At 36.4% G+C, this 26,613-nt stretch overlaps 1 protein-coding gene across 6 annotated transcripts in view; it reads left to right on the forward strand.

The window, feature by feature from the left end:
- FIGN (fidgetin, microtubule severing factor) overlaps positions 1-26,613 on the forward strand; it is a 116,385-nt gene that overhangs the window by 31,889 nt on the left and 57,883 nt on the right. For 2 of the 6 annotated variants that reach the window (XM_077181492.1, XM_077181494.1), the window contains one exon: positions 18,649-18,771. The exons of the other annotated variants lie outside the window; for them this stretch is intronic. The gene's annotated coding sequence lies outside the window, so the exon portion shown is untranslated. The remainder of the gene's footprint in view (positions 1-18,648; positions 18,772-26,613) is intronic. 6 annotated transcript variants of the gene reach the window in all.

Raw genomic sequence — 26,613 nt, forward strand, 5'->3', positions numbered from 1 at the left:
GTGTAAAAAGCAAGGTTTAGCAGTAATGCTTTTAATCTGGACTTGTAGAGGATTCGGGAGCATCCATAGATCTGCTTCAGTAATTACCATACCCCAAGTGGCACTGGAAGAGACATTTGCCTAAAAACTTGATGTCTTCATTACACTGTTTACATTTTAATTAGAAACATGAAAATTAGTGATTCATATGGACTACTATAGTTTAAGTGGGTTTGCTCACCATCCAATAAATCAGAGGGGAAAAAAAGGAGGGGGGTGGTAGAAAAAAAGGCAACCCTACAACCTGCATTTGCAAGCAGCAAACCCTCCCAAACCTTACAGTTGTAATAAACAGTTTACTAGGAATCATTCATGGGAATAATGTGTTGATATTAGAAGCTGGTTAAAATGTGGTTTGTATTTTATCAGAGGAAATTTTTATGTAAATTAGAAACTATTATTTTAAAGGTAATGCTAATTGCACTCCGTGTTACATGTATGGGATTGGGGTATGTGTAGGATACACATGTAGCTTCTGTGTGCACGTAAATATGTCCATTGTAGCTATATTAAGGAGAAGAATTGGTGTAGGAATATTTTGTCAGTGCTGAGCACTACGTATGGCTGCAGAGCAGCCAGTTTAGCCTGTTTCAGTATGTCTCCAGAAATACATGTAAACATTAGTATAGCTGCACACAGAGATGCACACATACAAATACACGTGTGTGCGTGCACAGAGCGAGCAAGGAGATGTGGATAATTTGCCCCTGAATTTTGCATGCACCTGTCAGCACCAGTGGCCTAAAACCATTGCGTCCAGGAGTGATGGGGAGAGGCAGCGGTGCCTGTCAGTGTCCCTGCCTGAGTCAGCAGCATGTCCACTGCCTGTGCCGGGCGACAGTCACTCATGCAGCCCTGCCCTCCCTGGGGGCCGCCGGCCTCCTCCGCACCAAGGAGAATGACCCCTCTGTCTGGCGCGCTCGAGATCCCGAATCGCGCCGCATCGGTGTGCGAGTTCAAATCCCTACTCCTGAAGGCAGAGCTGGGATTCCAGCTAATGACTCAGAGATACAGAGGGTCAATGCACTGGTGATCTGGAGTACTGAGCCATTGCACCAGCTTAGTTGTACTTTTTTTTCACCCCCTCCTTCCATAACTTACTGTCTTACTCTCCACATTTCCGCCCCCATTCCCTTATGATAAAAGTGATGATACGCAGAATTGTGTTTCTTCTTTTAGGAATACTTAATGGGTTGTTTTTCTTCAGATTTCAGTTTGATCCACCCGATTAAAAAAAAAAGGTTTTTTTGGGGGGACATGGGAGAATTGTTTTCTACACTGTTAACTTTGTGTTACATTAATTCCATATAGGCTGTTTTGGACATAAATGCAAATAATACATGGATAGACAATTTTTTTGAATGGGCGAGCAAGCCTCAGTAGCAATAAGTAAAAACTTGATGGTTTTATATTAATGGGTTTTTTTTATTCAACCAAAAATAAGGACATTTTCATCTCCATTGCTTTTTTATTGAATTTCTCTTTGTTGGAATCCTTAAAATTTGTAAGATAATATTTTCCTATAATTGTCACTGCATTCTGTTATTTTCTTTATATATAAAAATTTACATGTATATGTTCATATTTCTTCCTGTGTACCTCAGATTTTTAGACATGGCATGTTATACCTCAGAATAAGCATTTTATAAAGATGTTTTGCATTCACCAGTAGGAATCACATTTTAGTTCCTTCATCATTCAAGTGATGTTTTTGAGCCACAGAATAAGTAAACCCAGGTATGCCTTGTGGCTATTTTAATGCTTTGTGTAAGTGTTTCATGTGCCAAAAATACACAATAGTGTCTCTTCTTTTTGCATTTGTTTTACTGTTAAAATAATGTTTCAGTTTATGTTAAACAGTTTAATTTGATGTAAAGATTTTTTTTTCCTATTTCTTAATTTTTTCAAATGATTTTAGCATTGTCTCTGATTCGTGATAATTTGGAAGCACTGCAATGAAGTAACTTAGGTGCACACTTTGTAGTGCGATTGACTTAGTGACAGTGCTATGTCTTCATTTGTTCTGGTTTTTCTTTTTTTTTTTTTTCCCCTTTTTAAACACATCTCTTTGGGGGCTAGGCATGTTATAAATGTGACTGAACAGAACTGTTAACATCTGCAGAGACAGAAACATGCTGCCTGCTTGTACGTACTGCAAAATTCTAATAGTTTTGTGCTATCTGTTAAATTCAGCGTGCTTTTTGCATTGTGGCACGGAACAGTTGTGCTGTGAGGGAAGCTGGCTGCCTGCCAGCCATCGACTATGAAATCCCGGGTACCTGAGAGCTTATCAGTTCTTTTGATTTGTAAAAGAAAAAGTGATGAAAATGTTGGTAAACTGCCATGAAGGTTTAAGGCTGCTGGAATAAGGAGCCGTGTAATCAGATTGGAAAATGGAGCTTGAGATTCTCTGCATGTGAAGCAGTCGCCTGTGGACCTACCGAGATGCTGTGCAAGTGCCTGAGCTGACCACTTTGTTAGCAAATCAGCTTGTTTGCTGCAGCAGCAGGGTAGAATAGGCTTGTCCTTGTGATGGTATGTAACACAGGTAATATCTCTTCCTTTGCACAATGTAATCAGCTTGCAATTAGCTCACTCTACATTAACCTTCTTGATATTTTTCCCTTTCGTAAGACTGTGCACTTTAAACAATTAACTATAGAAAGTAATCCTTCAAGCAAATCAAAGCAATCCTTTAATTTTATCACCCTGCTGAAAAAGTATCAGGTGGTCAACTGGTCTTCATCAGCTGCTGGAAATTCTCAGGCTCACTGTAGCGTGGAGAGGTTCTTTAACCCATTCACATTTAGAAAAATGTCAAGATTTTATATTTCTCACATAATATAATGCTGCATCGTGAAACTGCAATTGGAATTGTTCTAATGAAAAACCTTGGGAGAGCCCTTTCATATACAGACAGCTTTTATGCTTCTGTTTGTTTAGGTATTTCCATACACTACCTCTCAGAAAGCTTTGATGACACAGCCACTTGTACTGATAATTCCACTGCTTCACCTCTAGTGAACTTGATTCACTAAGGTTGAAGAGAACAAGGCTATCGTTGCTGATCTTCTGCGCTGCTTTTTAATCCTCTGAAATAAAAGCCAGATAATGGTAAAATTTGTGTGGTAGGCAAACTTCCTTTTTGGTGGGAGAACGAAAGTTTTAATGCCATTTGTGGAAAATTGAAGTTTCTAGCTAAGAAAAATAAAACTTAAATTAAGAGAGCAGAACATTACATGCCTTGTTGCTATTTGAATGGCTTACCCAGCCAAAAGTTCCTTTGTCTCTTTGATAGTTTTGGGTTTTATTACAGGCTGGAATTTTCCAGAGTCATCATGTAAAATATGTGACTGTTGATTGTTGATACCTTGAAATATTGTATAATAGCAATATGCCTGGTATTTCATGTAAAAGTTTGCTTCTATTTAAATAATTGTTTGACATGCCTTGCTTATTTCTAAACTTAAATCACTCAACAGTCATGCTTATATGAATAGGAGCAGTGAAATTACTGACAAACATGTTACAAGTAATATTGGTGTGAATGAGCCTTATTCATACTACATTCATTATATGAAAGTAAATATTGTTGGTATTTTAAGGCTGTAATAAATAATGACCTGAAACTTCTGTCCAGATATTTTGTTTAGAAGATGTTGGAAATGGTCAGCAGCTGCTTTGTCACCCTCTACAAAAAGTCATTTAATTGAATTCCAGTAGATCAGAGCAATAAACTGAATTTATAATATGTGATCTGCTTTTACCCAATGATATCTGTGAAAGCAGTATTGACTGGCTGTGTTAGAGTCATCTTTTATCTCTCTTTGTAGAATGTGAGCATGTTTTGAAAGTACAAAGCCAGATCCTACTAATCATGTTGCATTTATCATATTTAATGTTGGCTTTGGCTCAGTTCTAATATGTATAAAAATTCTGGAATTTACGTGCACATCTGTTTTTTGTGTGTCCCGTTTAAAAAAAAAAATAACCTGCATACATCATATGCTGCAAAGATCTACTTTATATTCTTTTAGAGGACAAACTCCATTAGATATGCACTTACTGTACATTGGATTGTAAATCTTACAATTTAATGGTAATTCAGTGAGCAGTTATTGCTTCTGTGGCCTTTTTTCTTTCTTTTTTGTCCCATCTCACTTGTGAAATAGGGTTACCCTTTACAAGTGTCACATCCATAGATTCATCTTTTGTACTCTATAGTTGTTCCTAGTGCATCATTCTAAGTGAAAAGAAAAATAGGAAGCCAAAGCTACAGGAGGGGCATTGGGGGAGGGAGGTCTATACATAGAAATACAGCATATAGCAGCAGAAAGACCAAGGCAGTTTAGCATCAATCTAACAGATTAAAATTTTGCTGTAAAGGTGCATTTTCTTTAACCTCATTCTCATTCGTTTTCCCCTACCACTGTAGTTGGCGTTTGAATTCCCAGGAAGCAGAAATGGTGTCTTAATGATACGAGCCTTTTTGCCTCGCTTACACTGCTAATACTCTTATCCCTTTTCTGATATGAAATACTTTTTGCAGAAACAATATACACATTTGTAAAGAAATTATAAAAGGATTCTCCTTTTGAAGATAATGAGTTCTCTTCAGGAACTGCAGGTTACGTGAAACACAAATGAGCTCTAAGTGGAGGGATTTAAAGTCCTGCTACAGCATTTAATTTCTTGAGGAAAGGAGTTCAGTTCAAGGTTAGCCTGTTATTGTGGCACTGGCAACTACTTCTCTCATTCCTGTTCTTCTGCCAGCAGTACTGCACAAAAGGCAGTCATTTTTATTTAATACGTAGGGAGGTATTAATCACTGCAGTGTTTTGTCGCAAAAATTTGTCTTATCAAATTCATTGTTTCACCACTCATGACAATAATAGGTGTTTAATTACTCAATAAGAGCAGTTTATAGATTCCATTTTTCCTGTTTGCTGGACAAATGGTATTGATTTTGTACTTTGATGCAACATGAAACTGTATTAAGCACAATTAGAATTCTAAAGCTGGTAATGTGTATCAGTTATGGTAACTGAGCTCCTTGCTGAAGAAAATGCATCTTCCAAATTTTTACTATGTTTAAATTCCCAAGAGACGAAAAGATCTTTAAGGACATTCCTTTTATGGCATGAGCTCTTGATGTCTTTTCTTCTTGTTTTTCCACTAGCATTTATGCTTGCTACTATCTTTACATATTCAAGACAAATGGTTTATGTAATATTTTTTCAGTTAATAGTATCTTTATAGTGGTAATAAGTTGTGCAGATTCCAACCTACTCAACAATTTTACCATTGTCTCATCCTACCTTCATGCCATACTTATGAACAAGATACCTTTTGTGAAAAATAAAAATTATGTACCCCAAGCTTGCTTAAGTTTGGACAGTAAAAATTTATGAGGCTGGAAAGACAGAAAACTTTTGCTATTTTTCCTAGAACTCTCAGTTTTCTTGAGAAGGTGACTATTAAGCCACATACAGGTTTTTCTTTTACTTTCTTTATTTTATTTTTAGTGTTATACTGTCATTCATGACATGTTTTTGATATATCAATACCTGCATAGGCTTGAGTATTTTCTTTGGGTAGGATTTTAGTGGATTTACAGAAGTTGCATTGCCAGAATGATTGTTTATTCCTTCCTTCCTTTGCGGTCAGTACATTTTTATTTACAATTCTTTTCTACTGCTGATGCTTGTGTAACAATTTTCAGTTGGGAGTGTTTAATGTTTTCATTATTTTGTTTGCTTTTGTTTCTAAAGAGTCAAAATTAAACAGCATGAATTGAGGGTGAGCATACTCAATTATCTATATCTGAATCAAGAAAAGAAGAATGATTCCTGTCAATGTGCATTCCATTTTGCAGACTTGCTTAAGTAACCAAATCTTATGATATTTGTTGTTCATTGGCTTCAAGCTTCTACATAAATAAATTGGATAATATCCTTAGTGTACAATTCCTAGTTTTTCTTCATCTTTAATTTTATTTCTAGGTTCTGCTAGTAACCTATATTTTGCCTCATTTAGCTCAGGTTGAATATTTCTTAAAAATGCAGATAAAATTTGTGAAAAATGTACCATGACTGAAAAATATTTTTGAAGAAAGCATGTTATGGATTGTAATATCTGTGCTAAATTTTTCCTGCATCTAAGCGCTTTAAATTACAGGTTAAGTAGAGACAGAAAATGCACTTATTCAAAATAGTCATTGAGTTGCATATGAAGGTGTGGTGTGTGCTTGTTGGGAAGCATGGTTAGTATCAAGAAACATCCATTGTTTAATCAGCAGTTTTTAAAGGTAGGCATATTTTTGTTCCCTTTTTTGGGGATCTGTTCATATTGCAGTTTCACAAAATGTGTATTAGCATACCTATATTCAGGATTCTGTTATAATTGTTTCACATCTTTTACAGAATATTCCCCGAACTCTGAAAAGCTCCAATTCCTTATTTAAGCTTACTTAAGAGCTTCAGTGGGACTACTCATGCTTAAACTTAAGGACATGCTTAAGTGCTTTGCTGAGTCAAAACTTTATACTGAGTGGACCTTCTTGTTTCTCCTTTCAGACAAATGATTTATTTCCTATGTGTTCTGAATAACTTGGATACCAATGGCTCATTCCATTGTTTGTGTTTTAGGCAGTGAGTTAGGTGTTCTTCGCTTTATGAAAATCAATACAAATTTCAATTACACAAACAGCAGGTGAGACATTAAAATTAAAAGGATGTAGGATGCACATTTTAATCTGTGGTGATGTCTCAGCTATCCAGATGTTATGGGAAAATTGAATAAATCTAAGTGGGATTCTGAATAATTGAATATATTGTTCTTATTTATTTGGATTACTGTAGCACTTAGAGGTCTCAACCAAGATGGTGACCTTGTTGTGCTGGTATTGTAAAAACATGTAGTGAGAGACTGTTCTGCGTCAGAGGGGTTACATTCTAAATAGCTGAGACGCACAAAGGTTAATAGGGACACAAAGAGGCGCTGAAATGTGAAGAGACTTGCCCAAGGTCATATAGCAGGTCAGTAGCAGAGCCGTGAGTTAAGCCTAATCTCTGGACTCCTATGCACTAGATTGCTTCTCCAATGATTAAACTATCTGTCTTTAATAGCTATTGAGGGAAGTAATTGTCTTTGATTTAGCAGGGAATTTTGGACAGTGATATTTGTCTGCATTTCTTCTTGGTTTTTGCATGTCATAGAAATCTAGAGCTATAATTCAATAATACAGCAAAGAACATTAAAAGCATGATTCTTATTTTGCCTCACTTACTGCAAATTTTGCAGATACTTCTGGAGAGGTGGATGCTGTTCCATAGAATGTTAGCTACAGCTGCTGGTGTTTGTGGCTGACTTACGTACCTGTTTTTGCTTTATGTAAAATCAGATGTACGGCCAGCCACTTTGATTGGCTCTCAGGGAATAAAGTTTTAATTACTTTGGCCAAGCTGTCCTGAAGCCTGTATCCTCCTTATGACAGTTCACTTCAGAAGCTACACTGCTTCATTTCAGTAACTTTATTACCATTTGGCTCAGAGATTGCTATTTCGCCTTGGCCAGAGATTTCATCAGTTGCCTGGTTCACCTTTGTCCACACTATACTTGTGAAATGACCTGCTCCTTTAGTGCTTGTCAATAGTAAATTGCTGCATCCTTAGTGTCCAGGCTGAAGCACAGTAAAGAACACAACTCTTTATTAAATTAGTGGATTTTACACTAAATATTTTGGATTAAACCTGAATGTGAAAATTCTTAATTGCCATTTAATACCAAATAATTAAAGCACTGGCCAGAGTCACCTATGTAAAGTGCATCAGTTTGAACTGCCACCTGATTAATAGGCTTGGTGATATAAAAAGTTCAGCACAAAAGCATGCTCTGCCAGGGTCACTGTTTTAACAGCTGTAGAAAGTGCAGTTTTTGCTATAATTTGGGTTTAACAATTGGATCAAAATAATAATTTGTGAGGTGTTCGTGCTTGGCTTCTCCAGTGTGACGTCAGGTGAATTATTTGAATTTGACATCAGTTAAATTTGTTTTGTAGGATATATTTATGAACAAACTGGTTTGACTCAGATCTTTGCTTAATTTCATTTGCATTCTTCGAAATGAACAATGAAGTAGAGTTTTTTTCCCAGACTTGTCTTCCATATCAGATTTAAGTACAGGGAAGGCAGTAATGTGCATTAGTACTGTGTCTATATTTTCATCTCTTTGCATACAATCATTGATTTATTGTAGCTCAGGTGCTGTCTTCACTTTGGCTTGTGTTTGCCTGGGAGTGTGTGTTAGGGAGTGTGTCCACAGAGTAATACCGAATAGCTGGCTTAATAGCTGTATTTTTATATCCCTGTACATACATCTATATCTATATATATACCTCCCAGTATTGTATTCTGTTATAAAAGCTTTTCCTGTGCCATGCTTAGCCCCAGAGGCTCTGGTCTGCAAGATCATTCGAAAATTGTGCTGTGTTCACATTTAGCATGATGGTGTTTGGTTTTGTTTTTTAAACTCTTAACAGTTTATTGATGGGGCCTGAACAAACTGCTGCACCTTCAGAGGACTCAATTAGCTTTTGCCAGGCTCAGTGTGTGTGCAGCAGGCAGCCCATGCATTAGCAATTGCAGGATGGGAGCTATAATGATTTTCACCTACTGACGGCTCTGTGAGCATTAATTTGGACAACACCCTACAAAGTAGGTAAGTGTGGTTATCCCCACTTTATTACTGAGCCCACCAGAGGAAGGATTAAAGCCTCCATCACACTGATAGGTGTGCATGTGTTTAGCTCTAAAGCAGTAGGCAGACCTAAGTGTTTAACTGGAAGAGCCTTTTTCAGCAAAGTTAAGGAAATGTGTTTTAAGCTAATTTTCTAAGTGAGCAAAAGATTTCCATGTCAAAACTATGTTTTGGGTCTGGGGTGCTTGATTCTAGCTTGTTCATACTTCAGCACACCACTTTCAAATAAACTTCCAATTCTTCTTTTTATTAAGTACTACATGTTTTTGTTTGGGTTTTTTTTTTTTGTTTTGTTTGTTTTTTGGTAGCTTTAGTTTTGTTTTTGGGGCTTTTTTTTTTTTTTTTGGCAACCTTCTTTGGAAACCATGGCTGTGGCAGCTCACCCAGTCATGAAAGGGTCCAATGTGCTCTTCCTCCTGCCTGGCTGGAGGTGAATCTCCCACTGCTCTAGGCAAGCCAAAATGTCCTTGAGGGCAGCTCATAGGCTCCCTCACAGCCTCGTGCTCCAGTACTCTCTCAGGCACAGACTGCAGGCTCTGGGGGCTACATTCAGGTTTTGCAGGGATTTGGGATTGATTTCATTCCATCCTCTGTCCTGAGCTGCAGGAATTGGTTTGTGTCCAGCTCTACAAATGGAGCACTGCATGGGCAGCTCAGGACCATATTGCACATGGTGCCGTATGGGGCTGGCACAGTTGCTGCTGAGCTCCTGTTCCTTTCTCTCCGGATGCTCATAAAGCTCTCCTTTAATTTGTCACTTGTGGAAAGCACATTTTAATAAATAATAAACAGGAAATCCAACTTCCTTTATTTCTTTTTTTTTTTTTTGAGTTTGCTCATGACCTGTTGCTTTTAAAGATAAATGCCCCTGCTAGATGGGAATAAAAACATTGATGTATGTTTATGGGCTCTGAGATAGCGTTCAAAGCAGTTACAGGTTGTTTTGTTAACCATGTCTTTCAGTTTTACTCTTGAAACAGGACTGGCAAGCAATAAATTCAAACTTCAACATTCACAGTATTTCTGGTTCTGATGAATAGACACAGCAAGCCTAGCTATTTTTTAATATTCCTACTATGATGAAATAAGTTTAGCTGAATGATTCTGGAGAGATGAACAATTTTGGCATACTGAGCAAGGAGAAGGGAACTGTATGATGCTAAGTAAGTGATTCACTGATTAAACTACAGAAATTATGCCTCAGGTGGTGCTGTAGTTGGAATTTCCTGTAAAACTGTGTTCTTTTCATAATATAGTTGATACACATGAAGCAATATAAAAGTGTCAGTCATTCAAATTCAGGCATTTGTACACACATTTCCAAAAGTCTTGCCCTATTTTTCAGGTGCTAAAATACAGGCTGAGGAAAGTTGCTGGAGTAGTATTGTGATCTGGCAGACAGTGACTCCTGTCAGATGAGATTACAAGATGATCTTGTAAAAGGGTTAAATTTTGAGAAAGTATTGGGTAAAAACAGAAAGGATTTATTAGTGTATTTGAAATTGTTTTCTGTTCAGACAGTAGAAGATGGATGACATAGCAGCAGCTTTTTTTTTTTTTTTTTTTACACTGAATCTAGACCTCTCAAGCATGTTCATATTCTGTGGTAGAATCTGTTGGATATCTGTCCAAAAAACTCCAGATCATTACAGCTGAAAAACTTAGTCTGGAAAAATGAGTGTCATGATAAGAAGAACCCATTGTTTTCCAAGTCTCTTGTTCCACGACTTAGTTTGACAAGTTCAAAACAGCCCTCCTGTGAATACATGACAAGAATCTGAAAAATTTGAGCTCAGGTCCTCTGTCTTTAACTATGCTGGTTCTTTACTCTCAGATATTTTAAAAACTAGCTACTGGTTTAAAATTGTTCCTGGTGAGCACTTTGGTAGGAATATATGTGTAAAAATGCTCTGAAGAGTCCCCCAGCTGCCTGCAAACAGAACTAAATGAACAGCAGAAGTCTGGGGTTTAATGTTTTATGTTCTGGAAAACTCTCCCATGGACAGACCAACTACATGACATTTCAGCCCTCTTTGAAAAGGTGAAGGTTAGTAACTGGGAGAAAAAAAAAGATAATTATGATAAAGGTTGGCACCTGATCTAAATAAATATTTGAAAGCTCTTTAATGATTGCATCCTGTCAAATTTTTCAATGTAGGAAACTATTCCATGCAAAGTAAGGTGCTGAATGCTGACGTATTTCCATTGAGTGGCATGAGTCCATCTCAGTTCTGGTACCTGCTTGACACAGTATAATAAAAGAAGAAGAAAGAGTTGGCTGAACAAAACATGGAATTGTTTGGTTCTATTAAGAAATGTCACCATTTATCTAAGTAAAACTATTAAGCCATAACCTGCATCTTTTCTTTCACCTTGGTGTATGTCAAGGGTAAAAGTTCAAACCAATCCTTTTCATGTATATAATCATGGAGTGCAGTTAATTACAATCTTTTTAAAAGAGTCTATTAAGAAATCATAGCAGATGAACAACCATTAAAGTAGAAAATCCAATGCATTAAGAATTACAGGCTTGCCATATAAACTTTAAATAGCATTTAACAACACTTGGAAGAACATTAAGAGCAACTTATGTGTTGTGGCAGTATTCACAGAAATGAAAATTAGAGGAAAAAAGTACTGTAACTGTACCAAGCTGGCATCCTTCTCATTAAGAGAGAACATTGACTGTCACTGTGGAGCAAGGAAAGCCTTTGCATGATGTTTTGACAAAATGGCTGATGTTAAATAATAGTTTACAAATTAGTAAGTGACTACACAGTACTGCAATGTAGTTGTTTGTGTGGAAAAATGTTTTGCCTTTCACTAAATGAATACAAAATAATATAAGAACCCCAAACTAATCTATTGTCCTAGAGGGAGATAAGGTGGGTCTAACTAAGTTATCTGAGTTCTTAGGTAGCACTGCAGCTGCCACAAAGCAGCCCTAGCAGGCTGCTCACTAAAGCATTGGGCAGTTGAGGCCCATTGGCCATTGCAGGTACCTAAACAACATCAAGCACAGATCTGGAGGAGCTGGGTGAGGGAGGAAGAGTTGTCTGAAATAAAAATGTACGTTTGCAAACATGACTGTAACAAGAGCCATGCAAGCTTAGATTAAAGACCTGCCTGTCTGTCTCTTGGCATAGGTCAGTAGGGGATGGCAGAGTGTGAAATGCCCCAAGTGTGGAGCTCTGCAGGAGCTGCAGACTGAGGCAGCAACAGGGTGCACCCACACCACCACAGGCTCTGCAGGACAGGCTGCAGTGCTCAGCTGGGTGTTTAGTTTCCAAAGAAATGAAACTGTCTGCAGTGTGTAAAGCCATTGGATGAGAAATAGGAAAGTTTTAACTGATTGCCATAATATCTAGCCATTGAAGCAGGTTTAGGGAGAGCCTTTTTTTAATTCAGTGGACAGTTGTTAGCTATTAGCTGGAAATATGCTAATGGATCTAATAGGAATTAAATAAGAAAGTTTGAACCATTTCTATGGAATCCTATCACATTTAATAGGCAATGATAATCCTTCTATAGTTTTTTTAATCACTGTCAACTTCTAGAGAAGTAATATTTTTCCACTGTCAAATTTCATAGATTGGAAATGTCTTAAAATTGTAATTTCCAATAAATTTATGTAGACTTTTTCATAGGAATGCATATATTGCTATGAGTACTCAATTAGAAAGTTTTTAAAAGGAAAAAAAAATTAAAGTAGAGCCTTCTAGGACACAGTCTTCATGGAATCACTCAGTGAAAAGAGTCTTGCTTATGGTACCTTGAAAAATGTTCTGTCAGAAGAAAATATTGTATTTAAGACAGAGATTAAAAGAATGGTAATCTTTATTGGGAAAGAAAAAAATGTAGTGGTTTTTTTTTTGTTTGGAGGTTTTTTTAAAAGGCTCAGTAGTCCAACTTGTATGGTGGAAAGAGAGACCTGCTGTATCCTGGCAATATTTTGTGACCGCTAGGAAGGGCTGAGGAATACATGAGGGGGATTTGCTATGGTTGTCCTTTGAAAGATCCTGTGGCCCTGCTGATGGGGTGCTTGACAGGGAGAGTGTTTGTGGGACGCTGTGGTTGTCTGCATCTTTTGAGGGTCAGCTTTGCACTGTCCTTGCTCTCTCACCTGCTCTGGACCTTTTCCTGTCTCATGGTGGTGGTTGGGGTTGATGTCAGAGATGGAGAGGCAGCAAGTGCAGCTCTGTTGTGTTTGTAAGAGTTGTGCATCTGCCAAGTCAATCGCTTTTGGTTAGAGAACTAGAACAAATGTATGACTGGAAGAAACCATCATGAGTTTAAGTTGCTTTTGTATCATTTCAGTTGTGGTTCATCATTTGCAGGATGGCTTTTTAGAAGCAATCTTTGTGTTGCTTGTACAATAACAGCCTCATTCAGGAAACCCATGTTTCAATAGTGTTTAAATAAGTAGATAAAGAAGCTTCAACTTTTTGAAAGTGAGATTTTCCCCCTAGATGGAGTGTAGCCATGTTAATAATTCCCATTCAGCATCTCTGGTGTAGAGTACCTGGGGAGGTGTTGGTTGGCTGGAGGGGGTCTTTTAGTGTTTTGTTGTGGGTTTGGTTTATGGTTTTTTTACTTGTTACGCCAGGTAATGTGATTTGGAAAAAGCAGTTAAGTTTTCAGCACTATACAAATCTTCCTTTTGGTCAAGTTACTTGAAATCTCTCTTCTTAAAATGGAAGTTTTTATGTCAACTGAAGTCTGGCACTTTGACAGTCATTAGAATGTGAAGTAATGAATTTATTAATTTCTAATGACAAACAAAACATTTTCAGTAGCACTTCAATGCATTGTGGAAAGTCAAAGAATATTCCCTAATATCCTGCTACTGAGACTTACTTTTCCAGATATCATTAAAAATTAAGAATTGACTCCAAGTACATCAATATTGGGAATCACTTTGCACAACTTTTATGCTTCACTCTTCTTGCAGGTTGGTAATTGGAGTATTTAACCTTACTCTTCCTCACTTTATTAGAAAATGCTATTTTTTTAACAATTAAAAAATACTAAAGCAGATCAAGCAGTTATTTTGACAAAGAGCTTGAAACATTCTTGCCTAAATTCCACAAATAAAAAAACCAGCTAAATTATCACCCTGAGCAGATTTTCTCAGGGACCTCAGTCAACCTTTATAAAGGATAATTACACTGGTGTTTTAACACGGGGCAAAGGAAATGATAAAATTAGGGCATAAGAGACACTGGTCCTATTTTGAGAACACAGTAGAATAATTGGTAAGGGATTTTTACTGCTGTTTTGTTATACAGAGGGGTTTTTTTTTACTTTCACATGTTTGGATATTTTTTTCAGGCTCTTAAGCTCTGTGTTTAGTGACATGAATTTGAGAGAGATCTCCCAATGTATTAATAGTACGTTTTTGAAGTTGTGGATGTTCATGGGTGTTTTAACTTTGCAGCTTCAGTCACCTCTCCCCTCACTGACTCTTGTTATATTCTGCCTTACCTTCTTTGCAAAAGGATATTTAAAATTAATTCTAAAATTAATCTAAATTTTTTAAACAAATTTATATGATCTTGTTTATGCTTTTTAAGGTCTCCTGTGATTTAATTTAAAACTGAAAATTATTTTGCCAGGAGTTGTTCCCTGCAAAATACAGGCATGAATTCATAGTTCTGTTTTGGTTTATTTTTCAGGATTTGTTTGACAGAATTTCACCTAACACTCTCTCCAAACCCGCTAGCTTCACTTAATTTCAGCCCCAAATTACATCATTCGGCCCTAGGAGAAGTTTCCTCCATTTCAACAAATCGAGCCCAAGTTTGTGTGACAGTGGATAGATGAGGTGAGCTGATGAGGGTCTGGGAGGCATTGCAATCAGAGTGGCAGGTGAGGCAGCTCTCAGTGAATGGATTTGAAGGACTAAATGTGAGAGTTTGGACAGGAGGAATTGTTATAGTGGATTACAGCTGAAGTCCGTCATGAAAATATCTCAAGTTTGTCAGTAGCTATCAGAAAACACATTAGAGAAAGGTGTATGGAAATCATGGTAGCAATCAAAATCAAGCTGTGTGAAAAGAATTCTATCAATTAAGTCTAGATCTGGTTCACAAAATCTGTGCTTCCTAAAGATTTCTGTTGGTAATCTTAACCCACAACAGTTGTGGTATAATTGAAATGTACATACATCACCAGACTGGTATGAGTTTTCTTTTCCCTTTTTTTCCCCTAGATGTGGATTAATGCAGTTAGGCAATACATTCCCTGTGAGGTATGAGTTTTCTGTTGGCAGATACTGAGAATAAGATGAAGAGCAAGGACTATTTTTAGTGTAATCAAACAGCTTAATTGAGTTTGGGATATTTGCTTTGAGTTGGATACAGTGGCAGGAGAAAATCGTAGGGAAAGCTGAACCTGCCTGTACTAAAATTTGCCCTCAATATGGATGCTCTTACAAGGACTGGATAGCTGCAGAGGACTCACTTACATTGTAAAAATATACATGATTCATTTCAATTGGTCTTTTAAGTTTTTAAAATCACATTTGTCCTCTTGCTGCACTGTTTTTGCCAGTGTAAAGATCATAGGTTTTATTTGATTATATTTTGGTAATCTGTTAAATGAGACTGGGTCACCTTGCACCATGCAACATTTCACTTCACTGCTAAAACTTAATGCCATCTTTTTATCTTTCACTGAGTGGATGTCAGAGGACACAACATTAATATAAGACAGGCGTCTCTAATATTTCATGAATGGCCTTTTAAAAAAAACCCTCAAAAAACAAACCAAGGAAGTAAAAATTGACACTAGGGTAGTGAATTTAGTCACCTTTCTCGAATGTTGAATGCTTTTCCATTTATGTATCTCATCTTTTACAAGACCTATTCTTTGTCAGATAAGGCTATTAAAAAGCACAAGTGGTTTCCTTAGATTGAATATATTGTTTTCCTCATGGGATAGGGGGATTGAAAGATTTCCATGAACAAGTGGTCAAAAACTGAAGATAATATCCCAAAATAAGACCTGTAGCTTTTTAGTGGATTAAAGTTCACTATTAAAAACTGGAACACCTGGGATTTGGTGCCTTTTTTGGGGCCTTTTTTTTTGTTGCCCTTTTTTTTGTTTACTTCACTTTCAGTGCCTTAAAAATTAGCTTATACTTTCCAGCTCTATAGGGATATCAGGTAGGTTAAATCAGGACCTGATAAAGCACTCTAAAAAAGTGTATGCTACTAGTAAATTATAGAGTATTTGCCTCCTTTTTTTGTGTTTGTCAAATATACTATTCCAGAATCACGTGGCAATATATACAGATGTGAATAGCTATGTGTATATTTACACTTTTTTATGTTATACATCTAAAATTTATTTAGATGTTTCAAAATGTTGGGTAAGGTACAGTTTTTTGTAGCAGTATCTCTTCGTGCTAATTTTTATATATGGTAGGAAATACTTAATGCTTCCCTGCTAAGACATGCAAGATTGATGTATTTTTTGCATTCTGTGATACTTAGGGTTAGGAGAACTCTTGTAAAATTCTGAATATAGTGTCTAATCCTTAACTGGACTAATCGTGACATTAGATTAAAGCATTACAGAACGGGACAGCTATGGTGGTGTGCAGGACTTGAGCAGAAATAATCATCCTATGGTCCGGATCGTGTACTGAGAAGATGCATTCCTATTTCAACTCTAAATACACTCCAAAACTTGATTAAGCTACTAGTGAAAATTGATATCTAATTTGGATGTAGTAGTTTGGGAAAACAAGAGTGGGAGAGACCTCTAGGATCATCAGTCTAGTCATCTGTTCCTGCAGATAGTATGCCATATAATTTCTTCCCTAAATTTGTTGGGTTCCATAAATTTACATGGATTCATGCTTAACATTGATTATCTCCACAAAATTTATTTTTTATTTGGAAAAAATCAGTGTTAATTGCACTTACATTAGCATAGTAGAAAATTCAGCTAGATATACTGGTTAGGTAAACAGTTTGATCGGGTTAATTCATCCCTAGTTTCTAAAATAAGTGTGCAAAGAACTGCCATGATTTTTTTCCGTCCTCACAATTCTGCTGTCATTTAAGTTCAGAACAAATACAGATCTACCCTCAGTATTGTCCACCCCCCCTCCCCCAGTCTGGTTTTAACATGGTCCTTGATTTCTCTATAAAACATGGGCTAAAATAGGTGGCTTTCCAGGCAGACGTTTGTGAACTAATAGGTGACCTTTACGGCAACCAAATGTCGCTGTTAAATTTCCTCAGCCCTTTAGACTCAATAACTAGGTGGGTTTTCTTTTGTTTTTTTTTTATGTTGATTCTTTTTAATTCTCATAAGCAAACGTAAAAATCTCTCATGTATGACAATATGTAGATTTGTGGCAGTCCTGAGAGGACCTTGGGTCTGTCAGCCAGAGGCTTTATTATGTAATGCTGCATAAATGCTGTATTTTCATCTGTGACAGATATAGTCTTGAACCTGTATTTTTCATGTTACTTAACTGTTTCAGAACATCATGTGTGAGAGAACACATCAAAATGGAAATTGCTTCTAGAGAGGCAGCGATAAATATTGGTTGGGTGTATTGCATTGTTGGGCTCCATGTGTTTCAGGATGTTCTCAATTCTCTTGCCCTAATCAACACTGTAAATACATGCTGCATTTTCTGGTCATCCGTTTGTTGGATTAACAATTTGGACCTTGCAGTTCCTACCATATGTTTTGATTCTTTACTGTGTATAGTCATAGTTATATAAAAGCGTCCTCTAACAAAATTACTCTGAAACCTTCTGTCTTTTCCAGCTATTCAGAGAAGGAGAAATCATGTAAATTCTGTGCATTATATGTATAGTTCACTTCTGGGTACTTGAAAATTAGGTAGTTAAACTGAGAAATATCTTTACGTTCACATGAAAGTCTGAATCCTTGTGATAAAGAAATTTGTTATCTTCCCATTAACATATTGGGATGGATTGTATTTTGTTTTTGAAAAGGTACTTACTGTTTAATCTCCAGCAGAGATTAAGATAGTTCATAGTGTGTAATTGAAATACACTGAAATACACTATTGACATCTATATTTGTGATATTATGTAAAAAGAAAAAATATACAAAACAACATAGGGCAAATGTATCTGAGTCTGACAATTTTGTGCAGTAGCTTTTAAACAAAGTTGTTGGCATATTGCTTTTATTCCATTAAAGGATTTTGCTTAAGTCACTTTTCTCTTAAAGTCTTTATAAACAAGTAGTACGTGTCCTATTTTTTATCTACTCTCTGCTTTATGCCATTGAGTTAGAATAGAATCATAACTCCCCACCTTGTCTTTCAAGTGCCCATAGTACTGTCCTGGCCATGAAACTTATTTAGTTTTTGGGCCCTTTATTGTGTCAGTGATAGCGCTGTGTTTTGTGTGGAGCCTAAGTACTCTTATGAATGACTTTCCAGCACCAGATATAGTATATCCCAATTTTCTGTTGTATACTTTGCTCTGTGGATCAATATGGATTTTAATTAACATCCTAACAAAAGTATTGTTACGCTCAAAGGTCACTCTCCCTGTGTACGTTGCCGAGAACTTGGTCTTCAGCAAGTTCCTATCACACCAGACACTGTCAAGAACAACCATAACTGAAATAGCTTTTCATTTATCCTGAGGCAAAGACACTGTTTTCCCTTTCTTTCTTCTCCAGTAGATATGCACAGAAGTTTGCTAACTGGGGGGAAGGAGCTGCAAATCTATAAATATCAAAGGTGACTTGATAGAGATTCTTGGAAGAAATTTCCACCATACTTGGAATGCAGTGACACTGTTTCATTCAACTGCTTTTCCACATTGCATTACATTAATAATCGCCTTGCAGGTTTCTTGGCAGATGAAGAGAAAGGGAAAGTTGGAGGATGATTTTGAATGAATGAGGATGAAGATGACCTGTTAGCCTTAAAGCTTGTATGAGGTAGTCGGAAGACGAAGAGCTGTGAAGTAGGTCAGTACTTTTGTCTTCTTTTTACATTAGTTGTTAGGATGAACTGCTTTTACAAATGTTTAGCTTATATTCACACATAGCACTGGTATTTCTGTGTCTCCTCCTTGACTGTACACTATATGAGATTATTTTCAGCTGTTTTATCCCTTCTGTCATGTAGCTTTTGAAATCTCTTGTGCTAATAAGCATCTGATAGATCTCACCAGGAGTCTTGGCTTTATCTTTAGTCTTCCTTCATTCTAACAATTCTGCCTACAGTACATACTGTTCACAGGGTAGATCCACATATTGCTGTTCAGCTGCCAGGCTCTTGAGTAATAAACCCTGCATTTCAATTCTGAATGAGTGTAAATTATAATTTTCGGAGTGTTGTTCCTCTGACAGAAGACAGGGTCCACTGCCACATCCTTGACTATGGATGAAGAGTGCATAGCAGTCTGGAAAATTAGTTTATCCCTGATCAGTCGCTTTCAAAAATTACACCTTATCTCATAGTTCTTTCTTCAAGTAGAAGAGCTTTTATAGTGCTGGTTTTTTGGTTTAGAAACTTGGACATTTGGTCCACAATGCCATTTCTTTCCAAGTTTCTGTAACAGTTCTGCTAAATAAACACATTAGCATTCAACACAATTTCAAGTTATAAACAACCAACCTGATAATGATTCTATTACTTAATCCAGTTAGAGTTTGAGATCTTTGGTGCTGTTACTTAGACTTGAGAAGTTGACTCCAGTATTGAGCAAAGCCAGAAAACCCATTTTCTCTTACTGCATTGTGTTTTGATGTTCAGTTGTCCAATTATTGCATTATTGTTATTTGCCCTCAGTATCATTAAGCAAAGAGCTAAATTTGATGCCTCTTATCTTTTTCCTTTCTGAAACTGAAATAGGGTGCCCTATTCCTCCCATGTTACAGTACCCAGCAATCCCAAGATTTTCACTTGCATTTTTTAAGGTTTGCAACAAATGTTTCCCACTATGAAGACACAGACAGCATTATATACAGTGGCAATGGGAAGGAACCCCCCATTAAATGAATTATAGTAATAAACTCCCGTTAAATTAATTATAATATTAATAACATTGTTAATTATTTTTATCTATTAATTTTGTTTTATATATGTTTTCTGGTAGCACTTTAAAAATTGCCACCAGTTACCTGCATTGATTAAAGAAAGTAGTGATACTGCTGTGTTATAACATGGATTGGAATCCAACTAGATGCCCTCTGCATTATTGTTGTCATTAAATCCATTATTCTTGAGAGTAAGACTTTTAAATTGCTTGATTACTTAGAACTTATACTTTTGCTTAATAAGTTGTCCTTTATTGGATATTACTGTCAGCCATGCTGTATCTAGTAAAAATACTGCATATACACCAGCACAAGCTTCGATGTCATTTTATTAGGAGGTGCTGCCTCAGCAGAATGAGAATATTAATCTAAAAGAGGTGTATTTTTGAGGTGTATTTTTTTCCAAGCAACATAACCAAATCTATCCTACTTAGAGCTGCAGTGTCAATATTTTATACTGCCTGTGTGGTTCTTATTTGTTGTCGTTTTTGGCATATGGGATAACTGAAGATTCCAATTCTGGCCTTTCATTTTAGGCCAGTTCAGGGTATTTCCAGCCCTTTTCTGAGATATTTTTTCAGCCCCTGAGTAGTTTTCACATATAATAAATGTAAATCCTGAAATACCCAGTGTTCCACTGAACACTGATTCCTTGGTGATGTGGGGAGTAGGCACTCCTCTAAGTTTGCTTCATTCTGAACAAAAGCTTTAGCAATTAAATTTTGTCCAGTATTCTAGAGACTGTCTACAACTGCTGAAGCTTTTTGAGCTTTGACCTTAGCTTGCAGATCTTCTGCTGCTGGAAGAGAAAAATAGAAAATATCTACCTGGGAAGGAAGGAGAGTTGGGTGAGAATTTTTAGCAAAAGACAGAGACAGCTTAAGACCCATTCTAGTCAATTCTGGGTTCCTTTCAATACTAAAAAGTTGTAAAGACTTATTTGGTAGGTAATTTTTAGCTTTATTACTTCTATGTTTAGTTAATACCATTGTAGGGTCATTATGCCAGAAATATTATAACTCATGCTCCCATAGAAAATATGAAGAGTTTCTGATGCAAATACTAACAAAGTGATATAACACTGGTTATGTTGTCCAAGATTTTCATTAGAAACAGTTTGTCTGTAAATCACCTGTTCTTTATGTATGTTCCTCATTCCAGAGCTCATTCCATAGCATCAAAATACCCATTGTGTATCTGGTAGAGCTGGTTGGTGACAGCTTCATTGTGAAATCAGCTCTTCCAGTTAACTTCTTGCCTAGGTTTGTTGTTTCTGTTCTCTAGAATGTAACATGTTTGGTTAGCTTTAGCCTTTGAAAGTACAGGTTCTTGCTCAGAAATTTCTGGCCATGCTCTATTGCTTTTCACCCCACTCTTGTTGCAAATATTATCACCCAAATAAAAATCTTTGTATCTTTTTTGTTATCAAAGTTGTCTAGTTGAAGATAGTGCCAAAAATATTCTTTTATGAAGGTGTTTACTACTTCTTTGAATAATTTTTCTTTGCTAGTGGTACTTTGTTCATACCATACATGCTCTGTGGGTTTTTGCTGATTGTCTGCAAACTCATGCAATTGTTGCCTTTTTCCCCTGCATGATAACCTGTGTATTTCCATGTGATAGTTGTCAAAGCAGGTACAATTCAAAGATATGTTTTTGTTAAATTTCAGCTTTTAATTTCTATACTGATCTATGCTGCTTGTAACATTTCTAGTAGTATTTTGAATTCTTTCTAATGCTAAAAGTCTGTTGGCTTCTGTAAGTGACCATCCTTTCCATCAGACTATTTTTGTCTTCAGTAATGTCCACTAAATTGCCCTGGTTGTCTTTTTCAATCCAAGAACATTCTAAATCTACTTCTCCCTGGTTTCAATTCGAACAAGTGTCACGTGTTTTGCTATATCACACATGTGCAGAGAACAGCATTCTTAAAATCCTGGAATAATTTCATACCCACTTTCAACTGAATTTATTTAAAACTGATATGTGTGTCCTGTGCTCAGAGACAGACCTGACTACCTTTCTGTTTTGCTGGCACCTTTGTCCTGAAGATGTAGAATTTCTTATTGCTTATTTGTATTTTGGGAAATCAGAGTTGGTTGGGCACCATATTTGCTCTGTTTGTTTTTGGAGGGGCGTTTTACTTATCTTCCACTCGCTGTATGACAATGTATGCAGTGAGACTTAATCACCTGACATGCGCATGAGATCTCCACTCTATCCTTCTCCAAAATGAGACCTCCTGGTCACTCCTGGAGATAACCTGTTGGAGGGACATATCAAAGACACAAGGGAGGACAGCACAAAGGTGAAGGCCATGATATTGCCATTTGTCTGTAGTCTTATCACCTCTTGTAAGCTAATTGTCATTGTGTCAGTGACAATTCTGGCATGTGGAGGAAAGTTTTCATTAGTTTCTCTCTTTCCCTAATGGTAGCCCACTGCTGTAGCAGCAAAAGTCATTTTCCTGGCTTAGCTTTACCCAAAGGTATTTGCTTTAGTTAGATGATCCAGGTGTCACTGATTCTAGAGACCTCAAGCCAGAATTATCTGGTAAAATGTGGGCATGAAGAATGCCCAAGTCTAGGCTGAAGCTAGATTTATTAGCTATATTAAAGTTACTTCAGGGATATTTTTCTGCAGGAGAATTACTCTATCTTTTTTTGCAAATACCTTAATGAATAGGAAAACAAATATGAGTGTTTGCCAAAGAAGATAGCAATACTTTGGAAAGTAAATGTTGCAGTGAAAGGACATATTAGTTGTGGGGAAACAGCATTTTAATCTCTCAATGCAGTAGCTACAGCAGTTGATTCTTGTAACCTCTGAAAATTAAGAAAGGGGAAATTGTTGAAAAGAGTGTCTAGACAGCACTAGTGTAGTTCTAAGATATTCTAGAATTTTAGAATAATAATTTTAGAAAGAACACTTCTATTTCTCAGGTTAATAGAAAAGCAAAGAAAAAACCTAAAATACCACACAAATCTGTGATGACCTTGATAATTAGCATTTATAGATCCAAGTGCAAAGTCAGACAGTTCTAAAATGAGTGCCACTAAAGCAGACTCTTCACAGGATTTATTTTAGTTCTTGAATTTTTTTGTCTTTTACATTGATTGCTTCAAGTGATGAGAGAAATTGGAAGCATCTTTGTTATTCATTAGCCAGGTATTTTATCCTGTCTAGAAGAAAGAGAAATGATGACAATATTTATGTGACTGTAAGTTACATAAATTACCATAAGTAACATAAATATTGTAGTACCTTACTCTGGCTCCTTACAAACCTACCTCTTCTGTAATTCTGTGATTTACCAGACAATAACCAAACTGAAGTTATTAATATAGTTGTCTTTAGGGACAATGGCTATTAGAGTAAAGAGACAAATATTTCTGTTTTCTAAGTCTTAAACTTAAGACTGTCATATGTATTGTTCATGAAAATACATGTTCATATATTCCTGTAGTTCATACAACCAAAACATCTTATAAATGATAGTGAAATAACAAATACTCTGTAGTTGTTATTTCCACTCACCAAAATGGAAGAGACTGAAGCAAATTTAAACTTTTAAACTACTTTTCTCTCTGAAATCTGATGACTATCATGCTCTTCTCTTGGTATCATTCTTTAGGTGGCTTGTTTTGGTGCCCTTTTTCTAGGAATTCTGAAGCTGATCTTGCTCTTTAACACAAGTATTTAATAAAATAATTAGTCCATGTTAAAAGAAAATAATGTCATATGGACTGTAAAGGAGATGTATTTACTGTTTAATGTTAAGGATAGAGAGAGTTTAAGCATTCTTTGTCCATGCTAGAATCAAAACCTATTATTTGAAAGGTTTACAGAACTTGATTTTGCAGTGCTTGTTTCTTACAAAAGTCCAGTTACATCTTGAGGAAGGTGCAGTCCTCAATCATTAGATTTTTCTCTCAAATGGAAGTTGAAGAAAAGTACCGCAGACAAACTAAAGAAAATATTAACCTAAGATATTCTGCTTCGAACTGAAGCAGATTGAAATTGCTCCCATCTCAAGTGGGAAAGGCTGTATCCAGTGGATGGACAGGTATTAGGAGTTAAATGGGGTGAATTTTTGAAAAAGTTGGATCTGCACCTCTGCTTATGTCCCTACTTTTAGACAAGGGCTCTTTGTAAGGGTGTAAATTTTTTTCCAAAGTGAGAATGCAATAGGAGTTCATAATTCATAAAAGTTAGTTATCATACTATTACTGATGTAGTTACCATAAATCACAGACTGGGACTGATCCTATTAGTGGTTCACTTCACTGTTAACAGACAGAATTTATGTTAGCAAGGTTTATGCACCTTCACCAGGGTTCTACTCAGCTTAGTTATTGCATCTTATCAATCACATAAGAATATATTTAATTTCATAGTGGTGACTTTCCACTATATTTCCTTGTTCGTTATAGTTTAGCCAGACAGAGAAAATTAACAGTGGTGGCTGATATGCATGTATATATGTGCCTGTGCATGTGTCACTATATACTTATATATATATATATATATGTATCTCCACAGTTATGTATTTGCATGCCTGTATGCACATATCTACAAGTATGTGTACACATCTGTATGTCAAAGCATCAAATGTACAAAAATCCATACAGTAGGTTATGAATGAAACCTGTTAATTGCAATGGATTACTGGTTTTAAAAAGGCTTTACTCGTGTTAAACTCAAAATCTGCCATCAACAGTCAGTATCACTAGTCCTTCCCCCTTCCTCAGGAGTTTAGTGCTTAATGGGATTCTTTTGGCTTTGAAATTGAAGAATTTTATTAGTTGCTAAAGCTATTCAGTAAGAAGGTATTTCAAAAAGAAACGTAAATTGCAAAATGCAGTGGGACACTTACTGAACTGTTGGTATTGTTTTGTCAAAAAATGATTTAAAATGAGCTAGGAAATTGCCGAACCATCAAAGTATGGATGTGGGAAAGTTAATATATTAAAGAAACACTATCATGAGAAGAAGAAGTGCCGTTTTAAAAATGATATTTTAAGAAATTCACTTATACAGAGAATAGGGCAAAATCATAATCTTTTATGAGCCCAATAAAGACTACCTAGCTACTGTCACTTGATACAATACTTTTCTTATTGAACTTAGGGAAAAAATGTACTACAGAGGACTTTTTTGTGCAATATAGATTTAGTTAGCTTTTTAACTTAAAAATGGAAGAATGGTGAGACTGTCCTTTGGACACAGGCTGGTGTGCAGTGCCCTGGACCAACATGTGCATGCAGCAGTGTTCAAATGGGCAGGGCTGGTGGCTCTGCAGCCAGAGTCCTTAGATTTGACATGCTGCTGTTGCACTGGTTTTACTGACAACCTATGTACTTTGGTAAGGGACTTGTAGTAGTGCTTCCTTTAAAGACAAAAATATAGTTTTCTTCAGAAATATACCATCTTCAGATATACTTGGGTTTTTTTTGCTTTTGAGATAGGCTGTGTAAGTAGCTGAAAAGAAAGTTAATCTTTCCTATTTTATGTGATGTGGCTTCTTGAGACTGGTCCACTATATAAGAAGTTCTAGTGGCATTTTAGAAGACCAAAAAACAAGATGTCATTTTACTTAGGATCACTTGTTAATGTTTGCTTAAATATTACCTCAGGCATGTTGAGTACAGACAAAAGATAAGAACAATTAGTATTTATATTTTGTTTTGTATTTGTGTAGCTTGTGGCTCCTCTGAAAACAATCCGCTGATAGCAAGACAAAGTAAAATATTTGCATTTCCTAGTTTTTTTACTTCTTGACTCCTTTCTGCTTCAGTCTATTCTTACATGTTCTTATTCATGGTGTGTAAGTCACTGCAAGGATGTGGGCTGTTTAATTTGTACTAACCTATTGACCTTTAAAAAAACTTACTTTGATGTGCTGGAAATATGGGTTTTCATGAACTGTTCAAATGCAAGAGAGTGCTTTATATAAGGAAATCTGCCCTTAAATGGAAAAAAGAGTTGACAGGACTTCCACCTGAAATTGTGATCTAAAATGATTTCAAGCGCCACCTAGGATTGTTGTATCTGAAGCATAATGCTGAAGCTCTTTTGGAGTCAGCTGGCTTTGCTTATTTGACAGAATTTTAGAGACAAAGTCTTGTCTATTGGTAGCAAAATTCCCACTGACTTCAGTGGACTCAGAGTTTAACTCTTCTCAAAGAAGAGCTCTCAGTCTGTGGCTGCTCAGAGCTGCTTCCTTTCCCATGTGCTGCCACTGTATCTCTGCCTTTCCACTTCCATGATTCCCATGCAGCATAGGAAGACATTTGCTGCAAACACCTGGATTTAGTCTGAGCCAGCCTCAAAGAGGTTGGCAGAGCTAGGAGTGGACAGACCAGATGTTTGACAGTGTCCTCTGCACATCTACAGTATTGAAAAAGCATCTCTCAAATGATTTTAAGGGGAATTTATTACACATCAAAATATATTGCTTATGTTTTTAATTGAATTTCGCCTATCGTGTCACCTTCAGCTAGCATTAAAGAACATGAGAAATCTCATGGTCTGTGCCTGTTTATACATAGTGGCTGTAGTTAGAAATTAGTTAGAGTACCATTATTAAAGCACAGCCTTCCTCCCCATCAAAAAAGTCTTTGTTTCCTTACAAAGAGGCTTGTGGTGGCTATAATACTTTTAAAAATGTATTCCCTATGAGCCATTTAAGAATAAACAAAGGGTTCAGATGTGTTTTTTTCCTTAGGAGCCCAAGTCTACCTTTTACCCACCTCTGTACAGGGCTCT

This window comes from Agelaius phoeniceus, chromosome 7 (genome assembly GCF_051311805.1).
Source record: "Agelaius phoeniceus isolate bAgePho1 chromosome 7, bAgePho1.hap1, whole genome shotgun sequence".
In the NCBI taxonomy this organism is placed as follows: Eukaryota; Metazoa; Chordata; class Aves; order Passeriformes; family Icteridae; genus Agelaius; species Agelaius phoeniceus.